Here is an 11,055-nt window from a genome sequence, read left to right on the forward strand (position 1 = left end):
TCTTTGGTGTGGAAATGTTGGGCTTGCTTGTTTTATGCTGAGATTGTGTATATCTATGTAATACTTATCTTTGGTGTGGAAATGTTGGGCTTACTTGTTTTATGCTGGGATTGTGTATATCTATGTAATACTTATCCATACCTCCCAACTGTCACGCTTACCGCGGGAACGTCCCGATATTCGGGGACGTTCCTGCGTCCCGCCCGGGGCCGCCATTGTCCCGCGGTGGGGGGGACAGTTGGGAGCCCCCCCAGCTTGCCGAGAATAGACGCTGTGCGCATGCGCACAGCGTCTATTCAGCGCCGACGAGCTGCGAAAACGGGGCGTGGCCGGAGTTCGCGTCACCCCATGAGGCCACGCCCCTTTTCTCGAAGCCGCGCCCCTTTTCGCCGCGCGAACGTCCCGACCTCCCAACTTCAAAAGTTGGGAGGTATGCTTATCTTTGGTGTGGAAATGTTGAGCTTGCTTGTTTTATGCCGGGATTGTGTATTTCTAGGTAATTCTTTGCTAAACTTCCAAATTTAGGGGGCGTTAATGTTAATCCAATATATTTTCTGAAGAGGAGCATACTGAATAGATAAGTGATCCTCATCTACTATTGCGTAGTTTATAATAACAATAATAATAATAATAGGTATTTATAAACCACATTTAGTTTATTATATGAGGGCTATCCCAGTGATTGTGCAGCACTTATCCTATCATTTTCCAGCCAGATCATTTGAATGATTATTTACGCTTTTGGTACATTATTACAACGCCTTTCCCATTCATGAGAAGTCTGATGACGCCAGATAGATGGGTTTTAGTTATACATGGCGGAATAAATGTTTCATAATAACACATTACAAAGACATTTATATTCCAACCATCTGACTGTGTCTTACGCAGAACCAAATTAGATTCTTTTCACGTTGAAATGACAGCTGTGAAGGTCTGTTACAGAGTGCAGAGGTGGAGAACATCAGGTATCGCTCGTAATTACTCTACTGCAACTGTAGAATGAGCTAGGAAGTATGATTAACCCTGCAGCTCTCAGATTTCCCTTGTGAGACAGAAAGGGTCGTTGTTACTGTCACAGCTGGATCACTTGTTGTACGGCCTAGGTGCCTGCATAAGGCCTGATGCTGCCACAGGTGTCCACACACACCCATCAGGCAGAGGCCGCAAGTGGGCACCGCAGTATTGTAAATATATCAGGGGTCCTGTAGGACCAATGGCGTTACGTTGAGATACGGTGAATTCAAAAGTAACAAAGGGGGTGATTCTCATTTACTCACAATAAGGCGAGTTCTGCCCCGCCCCGATGTTTTGGGGACTGCGCATGTGCAGCTCCCCTTTGCGAATGGCTTTGGCGACTTGCATAGTCAATCACCCATGGAAATGCCCAGCGTTTCATGGGCTTCCGCATGAAACTGCTGGGTGTTACCATGGGTACGCGGGCAGGCCGATGCATCCCGGGGCTACCGTCACAGTATATAAGTCACCCGCATAGTCTTTGTCCCTGTGCTCACAAAAAAAAGTCTCCTCCTGGAATTCTGTGTGCTTGAAAGTCGTCACTGTTACCTGTCTATACTCTGCCTATACTCTGCACACCAACTCATTGTGTTACGACCATAGGGTAAATGTAACAGCCAGTGCGAGGCTGCAACCTGGGACGTTGGGCGGGATGTAATGAAATCCGAGGCTGCAGGAGGATCAGATTCATTTGCCGACAGTAATTAGGTAGACAGTCAATAAATCAACCACTATTTGTCTGTCAATAGGTAAGACACATAAAAATTGTTGTCAGGAAAAGGTTGACAAGTTAAAGCTCAGTATATGAAAGGAATAGGAGCTGGCACTGGTAATAGATTCAAATAAGGATGGTCATAGAATAAACCAGTGGTTGCCAACCTGTCACTCACGAGCTACTGGTAGCTCGCAGTAGTGATCCGGGTGACTCGACCACTCTGCAGCTGCCCGCCTGTCCCTCTACTGCCTGCCGCTGCTTCCATTTTGAGGGGAGGAGAGTGCATTGCGCATCTCTCTTTCCCCTCACTGTATCCCTGTGACTGGGCTGTGAGCCAATCAGAGCTTGCGGGCCGACAGCCAATCAGGAGCCAGCCCACAAGCTTTGATTGGCTGAAGGCCCAGTCACAGGCCCCTATTCTGGTTGGATCGGGCGGATGCGTGTGCGTACAGACCGTCTGACCAGATCCCGCACTCTTTCTCTTTTTGATTCTCAGTGTCCAAGTGAACAATTTGTAAGCATGGCACTTGTGTCCCATAATGTGTGCATGAGCAGGACAGAAGAAAAAACACAAGGGTACACTGCGCTAGATAACAACAAATTATTGGTAAATAACAATTATGTGCCAATTGGGTTAAAGAAAAGTGGTAAGAAGTATTTATTATAAGTCCACAGGTAGATGGGTCCGTTCCTATAATGTCTCCTGGAAAGCAACTTGTTTTTAGTATCCAATGTGTCCAATGTGGCTCTGGCGGCAGGTTTTCCTCACTTGAAAACTTGTCTATAATCACAATATGTTTATTCCACCAACAGCCTTATTCGCTTGTTTCTTAGTTAAAACCATTTTAAAGCCATATACAGTCAGGTCCATAAATATTGGGACATCAACACAATTCTTATATTTTGGGCTCTATACACCACCACAATGGCATATATTCAATGCCGTGGGCGAGCGGTGACTGCGAGCAGGACTTTTTGCTCGCAGTCACCGCTAACCCTGTCAGTATTCAACTGACCCCCCTCACACGCAAATTCCCCCTCGCTCCGTTTTTTGAGCGAGGGGGAATTTGCGAATGTGGCTCCAAAAGCTGCGAGAATCGAGGCTAATTACAGCGAGTTTGCTGCTCTCGCAGTTTAGGGGAATCCTCGCCGTTCTGTGACTGCGAGGATTCCCCCGGAACGTTGCATAGTGCGAGCGGCCGGCGCGGGGGTTAAACTGCGAGGATCACTGTTTTTCTGTGATCCTCGCAGTTTAACCCCCTCGCCGGCCGCTCGCACCGGCATTGAATACCTGCCAATGGATTTGAAATGAACCGATTCATTTCAAATTCATTGTTCGGTTCATTTCAAATGCATTGTGGTGGTGTATAGAGCCCAAAATATGAGAATTGTGCTGATGTTCCAATATTTATGGACCTGACTGTATATGGCTTTAAAAAGGTTTGTCCATCTTTTTGATTGGAGAGTACCGTCCGCTAGCGGAGTGCTGTCGCTGCACATGCACATTGCGTAACGTATGTACGTGCAATTAAAAAAGAACCTGTTCCGTCCACACACGTCCGCCCGATCCAACCAGAATAACCCCTACAGTGAGGGGAAGGAGAGACGCACAATGGCCCTTATTCTACTCGGCTCGGTACGGCCCGCGTGCGGCCGTACCGCCGATGTTTTTGTTCTGCACATGCGCAGAGGTCATTCTGCGCATGTGCAGCCCCCTTCGCCGCAGACGGATTTCGTCCGCCGCAAAGGGGGCGTATAGGGGCGTGAGGGGCTTCAGCCCCTCATTACCCTATGTGTACGCCCCGCGTTTCATGGGCGTTCCCATGCAAACGCGGGGCGTATGCATGGTAATGAGGGCATGACGCCCTCATTACCATGACATGGGGGCGGAAAGCTGACGTCGCCGGATGTCAGCTTTCAGCCCCCTTTCAAGCTCCCACACGGACGATTGTCCGTGTGGTCTGAGCTTGCGGGAGCTGCCGCGGCGTGCGGGCCTGCCTTCGATGGTCGTCGACCATCGAAGGCAGGGGGCAGCTCCCACCATGGTGGAGGCGTAGCCTCCACCATTTTTGTGCGGATCGCCAGCCGTCCGTGTACGGACGGCCGTGGCGATCCGTCGGGTGGGCGGCCCTTGGTTTGTGCGGTCGGAGCCCCGTGTGCGGCTCTGACCGCACCAAACAGAATAAGGGCCAATGTGCTGTGCTCTCCTCCCCTCAGAAGGGAAGCGGCGGTGGAGGAGGCAGACAGACAGACAGCAGGGGGACACCGGACACTCGTCTCCCCAGCAGCATCAGGAGCAACAACGGTGAGTTGTGCTGCTGCTGAGAAATTCTGGTAAGAACTTAGAAGCTAAACAGTGACTGGCTGGGTCAGTACCTGTATGGGAGAAATCTCCAGTTTTGTTTAAAGAGGCAATCATTTACAGGGCAAAACCAGTTTGATTTTGAAGCGTAAATGATTTCCACTTTAAAAAAAAAATCTTACTAAATCTCTCACTTTCTGAATCTCTCATCCTATTAAATTTCACCTAATGTGTCCATGTCAGAAAATATATTAAAATATTTTATTTGGTACTTGTTTCCTAGCACGGCGCCCATCTCATTGATTGTATGCCTTAAGTTTAAGGCACTTAAGGCATACAATCAACGCAATGGACCCGATTTTGTGTCAATCACCAGCTAATTTGCCGGTTAACGACAAAATCGGGTTGATTGCGTCCCCTTATAAGGGGCCGCGATGCGACCGACACGATCAACCCCATTTTCCCATAGGGAACAATGTTAAATTATTTTTAAAGTGAAAATCGGGTTGATCGCGTCGGTTGCTGCCCATTATAATGGCCCGCGATGCGATCAACCCGATTTTACATAGGTGACACGATTTTACATAGGTGACAATGTGAAATGGGCCAATATGGCCCATTTCACATTGAATATGGTTCAAAAGTATGTTTAATGCCCCCCCCCCATTGTTAACGCCACCCCACTATTGACGCCAACCCGAAGCGTGGCGAGCGCAGCGAGCCCGCCTGGGGCGGCGGTACGCATCCTCCGACCTTTTCATACCCCTACTATCCACGTCGGCGTGGAGTTGATTTTATATAGTGTGGCGAGCGCAGCGAGCCCCGCGAGGGGACGCGGAAACCTGTGAAGCCCGCGAGGGGACGCGGATACCTGTGAAGGTATCCGTGTCCGCTCGCTGCGCTCGCCACACTATATAAAATCAACTCCACGCCATCGTGGATAGTAGGGGTATGAAAAAGGTCGGAGGACGCGTACCGCTGCGCTCGCCACGCTTCGGGTTGGCATCAATAGTGGGGTGGCGTTAACAATGGGGGGGGGGAGCGCATTTGAAACATGAGGGGGGGTTTGGTATTAAAATGGGGGGTTTTGGGGCTTTTTACATTGAAATCAATGTAAAATTGGGTCTCAGGGACCATTTTACATTGATTCCAATGTAAACTTTGGAATACTTTAACATAAATTCACAAAATATTATGTCTTAGAATACTCAGGGATACAGGGTCATCAGATTTCGACATAGACTCCCCCAAAAATGTGAAAAACACATATCGACCACTTTAATGCCAGTATTTTGCTTTTGTCAATGTCATCCTAAAGCCTGTCGACCGATAGTGATCAACCATTCGCCAGAGGTGTGGCATGCCGGACAAACGCTGAGTTTTTTTTTTAAAGGGGTAATAATTAACAAGACAAAACCTTGTTCTTATAAATAGGGAAGCCAATCTTGGGGCGTCTTCAAAACGCCTCAGCCGCCCTGCATATTTACTTACATTGGCGGCTGCGGCTGGGAGACGGGTGAACTGTGTGGCCGGGAGGGTGGTGCGGATGACAGCAAGGCGGGCGGGCGGTGCAGCCTGCGCAGTGTGACCTCTGACCATGTCACACTGCACAGAGCATCATAGCTGGGGACGGGAGAAGCCGGGCAGCGTCTGGGTGAGTGCTCAGACACTGCCTGGCATTAGACCGAAATGCCGGATTGTAATCCTGGCAAATTTGAGGCCAAATCCTTTTTTGGGGGGCCAAATTGATCACCCTACCGATTGCCCCTTTTAAAAAAAAAAAACTCTAAAGGCCCCCATACACTAGTCTGAGGATTTGCTATGCAATTTATTGCATGTATATCCCCAGGGAGCTGGCAGCAGCGGGGGCGGGCAGCGGTGTCCGTGCGGCATGGGGCAGCCAGCGAGGTCCCTCCGGCACTGGGCAGTTAGTCAGCAGGGTCCTTTCAGCGGCTGGGAACTAAGTATCACTAATTTGCCGGGCGGCGGAATGGGAAGCGGCTGTTGAATGTGAAAACATATTTTGACTAACTGGCCGTTTATTGTCTGATAGAATTCTCTCAGCCAATCAGCGTCTGGCCAGTCTTTTCAAAATATGATTTCATATTCAGCAGTCGCTTCCTGCCCCACCACCCGGCGGCAAATAGCACTACTTAGTTCCCAGCCGCAAGGACCCCGCTGCCTGCCCCACAGACCCTGTAAGATATTTAAAGACTAAGATAACCATGGAAACCTACCTGGATACCAAATAAACACGAAATGTGAGGCGCTAGTTTGCCCTGTACTGATCATATCTGGGAACTACATTGCGAGTCCCCTTGGAGATATTTAGCAATTCAAGATCTTTAGTTTTCTAAAAGAATAAAAGTACCATCTGAAACCCAAGGTCTGCTGGTAGTTATCACTGTAGGATGTCTGTATTACTGTATACTGGGAGTATTAGAGTCTGAGAGAGGTACAGTACTCATAGTTATCATTCATCATACACAAAAGATGTCTAAGAACTACATCATTCATAAGACTCAGGGCCAGATGCACTAAGCTTCAAAAGTGATAAAATGGAGAGTGATAAACAACCAACCAATCAGCTCCTGTCTTGTCATTTTTCAAACCATGGCAGGTAGGAGCTGATTGGCTGTCTGTTTATCACTCTCCATTTTATCACTTTATGAAGCTTGATACATCTGGCCCAATGTGTGTACGGACAACTCGCCGACTGTCCGTACAATGGCTGCAGAGACACATTTAAATGCCGGTCCAGCTGTAATGTCTGGCCCCGACTGTGGATAATTGCTGTGTATAGTTTCCATATTCAGCTGCTCTCTAGGCTGCTGTTAATGATCACTCCCTGTCCATTTTTCAGACTCTCTGGGCCTGATTCCTAGTCGCAAATCACACACAAATCTTAGCCTCTATTAACAGGTGGCATAAACTATTTTCCAGATTCGCACCCATCTGTTCCTAGCAATCGTCACTCAGTGCGCACTTGCACCATCCCTGTACATGGTACAAGAGATCAGTATGAAACCCGATCACCTTCTGCCGATTCCAAACTCTACATAATTCACAATTCTGCTTACTCGCTCACAACACTCTCTTGCATATGCTCATTTACCAGCCATGCACATGGCATTGGGCCATACCTTCGCACACGGAATAGCTGATTTGTGACGCAATTCTCACTAATTTGAGTCAACACAGCAACACCCCTGCTTTACAATGCCGGTAATCCCCTTTTTATATATCAGTACCCTCGCATCACCCCCCAGTTGAGCCGCAGTGGCGGCTATCCTGAAGAGTGCAGCCCAGAAGTTACATATAACTTCACATGTATTCCGCATACGCTCGCTGCGCTCGCCACACTATATAAGATCAACTCCACGCCGACGTGGATAGTGGGGGTATGAAAAGGTCGGAGGATGCGTACCGCCGCCCCTCGCGGGCACGCTGCGCTCGCCACTCTTCAGGTTGCCTTTAATAGTGACAGTGGCGTTAACAATGGGGGTGCATATAACTAATCACTCATCAGGGTGCATGTACAATGAAATCATCGCATCGATCGCATCGCATGCCATTTTAATGGCATGCGATGCGATTTTAAAGTTGTACAGTGCGGCTCTTAGGACCCGAAAATCGTGTCCCATCGCATACCACTAATTAAGGTCTGCGATGGGCACCGTGCTAGGAAACAAGTACCGAACTATCTAACTAAACCCACCCTAGCCACAACACAGTACTTGAACACCTAAATTGATCAGGTGAACTATTTCAAAGAGACAAATGCCTGGCGCTTCATGACAAGAGGGGAGGAACAGAAGAAAGCAAAATCTATGCATTGAAATGCAAAAATAATTTTAGTCATCTATTTATACTGTGCAGTATAGTAACATCACCCTGGTAACAGAACGCAATGGAGAGAGCACAAATCTATCTCAAGGTGCGTACACACGGGGCAATATATTGCTCAGCAATCATATTGCCCCGTGTCCCGTTTTCATCTGCGACCAGAGATGGTCGCAGATGAAAATTTAAACACTGATGGGTGAAGAGGCAGGGGATGTCGCTGGTCAGAGGAGCATGTTCCTCCAACCAGCGACCATTCAGGGGCTGAAAACGGGAGCGCGCACCCGGCAATTTTTCGCTGGTGCACACTCCAATCACTGGCAATATGGTCGCTCAGCGACCATATTCCCAGCGATTTCAGCCCCTATCGCCCCCGTGTGTACACAGCATAACAGAGACTTTCATATACACAAGCTAAGCTACTTCTGTCTGTGGAGTTATTCCCTGTCACTCTACCATGCGATTTTTTTAAATAAAACACAAAAAAGCTTAAAGACCCAAAGGAGGGGGGGGGGGGGGGGGGGGCGCTCCAGGAAAAATGAGGAGTCCTGGTGGTGTCAAACTTCTTCCATTTTCGGATAGTGAAGGCCATTGTGCTCCTTGGGTCCTTCAAAGTAGCAGATATTTTTCTGTACCCTTCCCCAGAATTTTTTTCCTCGAGACAATCCTGTCTGGGATGACTACAAACAATTCCTTTGACCTAATGCTTGGATTGTGCTCTGACATGCACCGTCAGGTGTGGGACCTTATATAAATTGGTCTTTGTGCCTTTCCAAATCATGTCCAATGAACTGAATTTACCACAGGTGGACTCCAATTAAGCTGTACAAACATCTCAATAATAATCAGTGGAAACAGGATGCACCATGTGATTTCTTAGTTTCTTTATTTGTAATACATTTCTCAAGAGGAGCTTCTGCTCCTCTTCTACTCCGCAACTGTGGAGTCTGTACTGTGCTCCTCAATACTGGTCTGGTCCGGCTCCGCCAGCGACAAATGCAGACTCCAAAAAGGTAGTCAGAATTGCGGAGAAGATAAATCGGGACAGACCTTCCCTCTGTCCAGGTCCTGTACCTGTCCAGAGCAAAAAAGCGGGCAACGAAGATAGTCAAGGACCAACTACATCCTGGCCATGGCTTGTTTAACCTGCTGCCGTCAGGCAGACGCTACAGGGCTACTCCCACCAGAAGCCTAAAAACTTTCTATCCTCAAGTTGACATGTGAACTCATGAAAACCTCACTGTCAAGGTGCGCCATAACCCTTTGCACATAACCTAACACAGGGTCCCCTCGGAATAACTTTCTATACGATTGTACATGTTCCCCCACCTGTTTATACTGTTTACATATTACCCACCTGGCTGCTGCACAGCAAACCAAAAACAAATTCCTAGTATACGCAAGTATACCTGGCCAATAAAGCGGATTCTGATTTGCACATTGTCATTATGGGGTGTTGTGTATAGAATTTGATTTTTAAGGCCAACTTTTCTGGTCCTCTTTAGGTGGCGCACCTCCCAACATGACCCTCTCCAGGAGGGACACAATTCTCTGTTTCTGCACTTCTCTCAATGGGCCTTATTTTGGTTCACTCTTTCTGACAAAATCCTTCTTAGATGGACAAAACCATGTGCACTGCAGGGGAGCATATGCAAAATGTGCAGAGAGAGTTAAATTTGGGTGGGGTTTTATTTCAAAGTGAGATCTATATTGAAGTGTAAAAATAAAGCAGCCAGTATTTTCCCTGCACAGAAACAAAATTACTCACCCAAATCTAATTCTCTCTGCACATGTTACATCTGCCCCCCTGCAGTGCACATGGTTTTGTCCATCTAAGAAGTATTTTGTCAGAAAGAGTGAACCAAAATAAGGCCCAATGTATGATTTCTTGTTTTAAACAGGTTAATTGATAAGAAAGGCATTTCTACACATGTGATGGTACCGTATATACTCAAGTATAATTCGACCCGAATATAAGCCAAGGAACCTAATTTTACAACGGAAAACTCATTGACTCAAGCGGGACCCTCACTCGGGTATAAGCCGAGGTGGGCTTTTTAAGCATAAAAATGTTCTGAAAATGTAGGCTTATACTCGAGTATATATGGTAATCCTAAATTAAGAGTTAAAGGCCCCCACACACTAGAACGATTTTTTGGCTGATTGTCCGATAGATCAACCGTTTTTTAGCGATAATCGGCCAAAAAAAAAAAAAAAAAAAAAACACATTTTAGTGTGTGGGGGCCTTAAGTCCAGAAGCAGAGCATGGTGTCCCTCCTGGAGAGGGTCAGGTTGGGAGGTATGAGAAGGCCAATGCTGGCCACACATCAGACCAACTTTCATCCAACCTTTCAACTAGTTTGTAGGATGGAATAAAAATCTGGTACTGGATGGGAGCAAATGACAAAGAGCAATTGTTTCACAAACCCAGGAAAATGGACAAAACAGTCAGTGAAATTATTTAAAGCAAACAGATACATTACTTTGTCCACAAATGACCTTTGCTCCCATGCAGTACCAGATTTTTATTCCATCCAACCAACTAGTTGGATGAAAGTTGGTATTAAGAGCTATCCTCCCAGTCACCAAAAATCCTGAAAACACCCCCCCCCCCCACACACACACACACAGACCTCTAACACAAAAAGACTACTACATCCACCATAAGTTCTGTAGGCTGCATCTCAATAAGGAAACCAGTAGTGACTGAGGACCTACCAGGGGTGACTGCCACCTGAGCTGTGATGCTGGAAGCCCTTAAGGGTACATTTACTAAGATTGGAGTTCTATTGAAGATAGAATGTTGCTATGGGCAACCAATCAGATTCCATCTATTATCTTCTAGAAGGTGCTAAACTAACAAGACATACAGTCTGATTGGTTGCTAAGGGAAACATCCAATCTTCAGTAGAACTCTCATCTTAGTACATACACCCCTTAGATCACAGGTTCTCAAAGTCGATCCTCAGGACCCCACACAGTGTATATTTGGTCTCCTCACAGAATCAAGTGAAATAATTAGCTTCACAAGTGGATCTTTTAAAATGTGTCAGTTTGAGCGCCCCTGTCGGTTTACCTGCAAAACATGCACATGTGGGGTCCTGAGGACCGAGTTTGATAACCAGTGCCTTAGATCATCCTGCAGATTTTCAACTGTTGTCCACAGTAGGCAGATCAC

The sequence above is a fragment of the Crinia signifera genome, chromosome 19 (assembly GCF_055691185.1).
Source record: "Crinia signifera chromosome 19, ASM5569118v1, whole genome shotgun sequence".
Classification (NCBI taxonomy): Eukaryota; Metazoa; Chordata; class Amphibia; order Anura; family Myobatrachidae; genus Crinia; species Crinia signifera.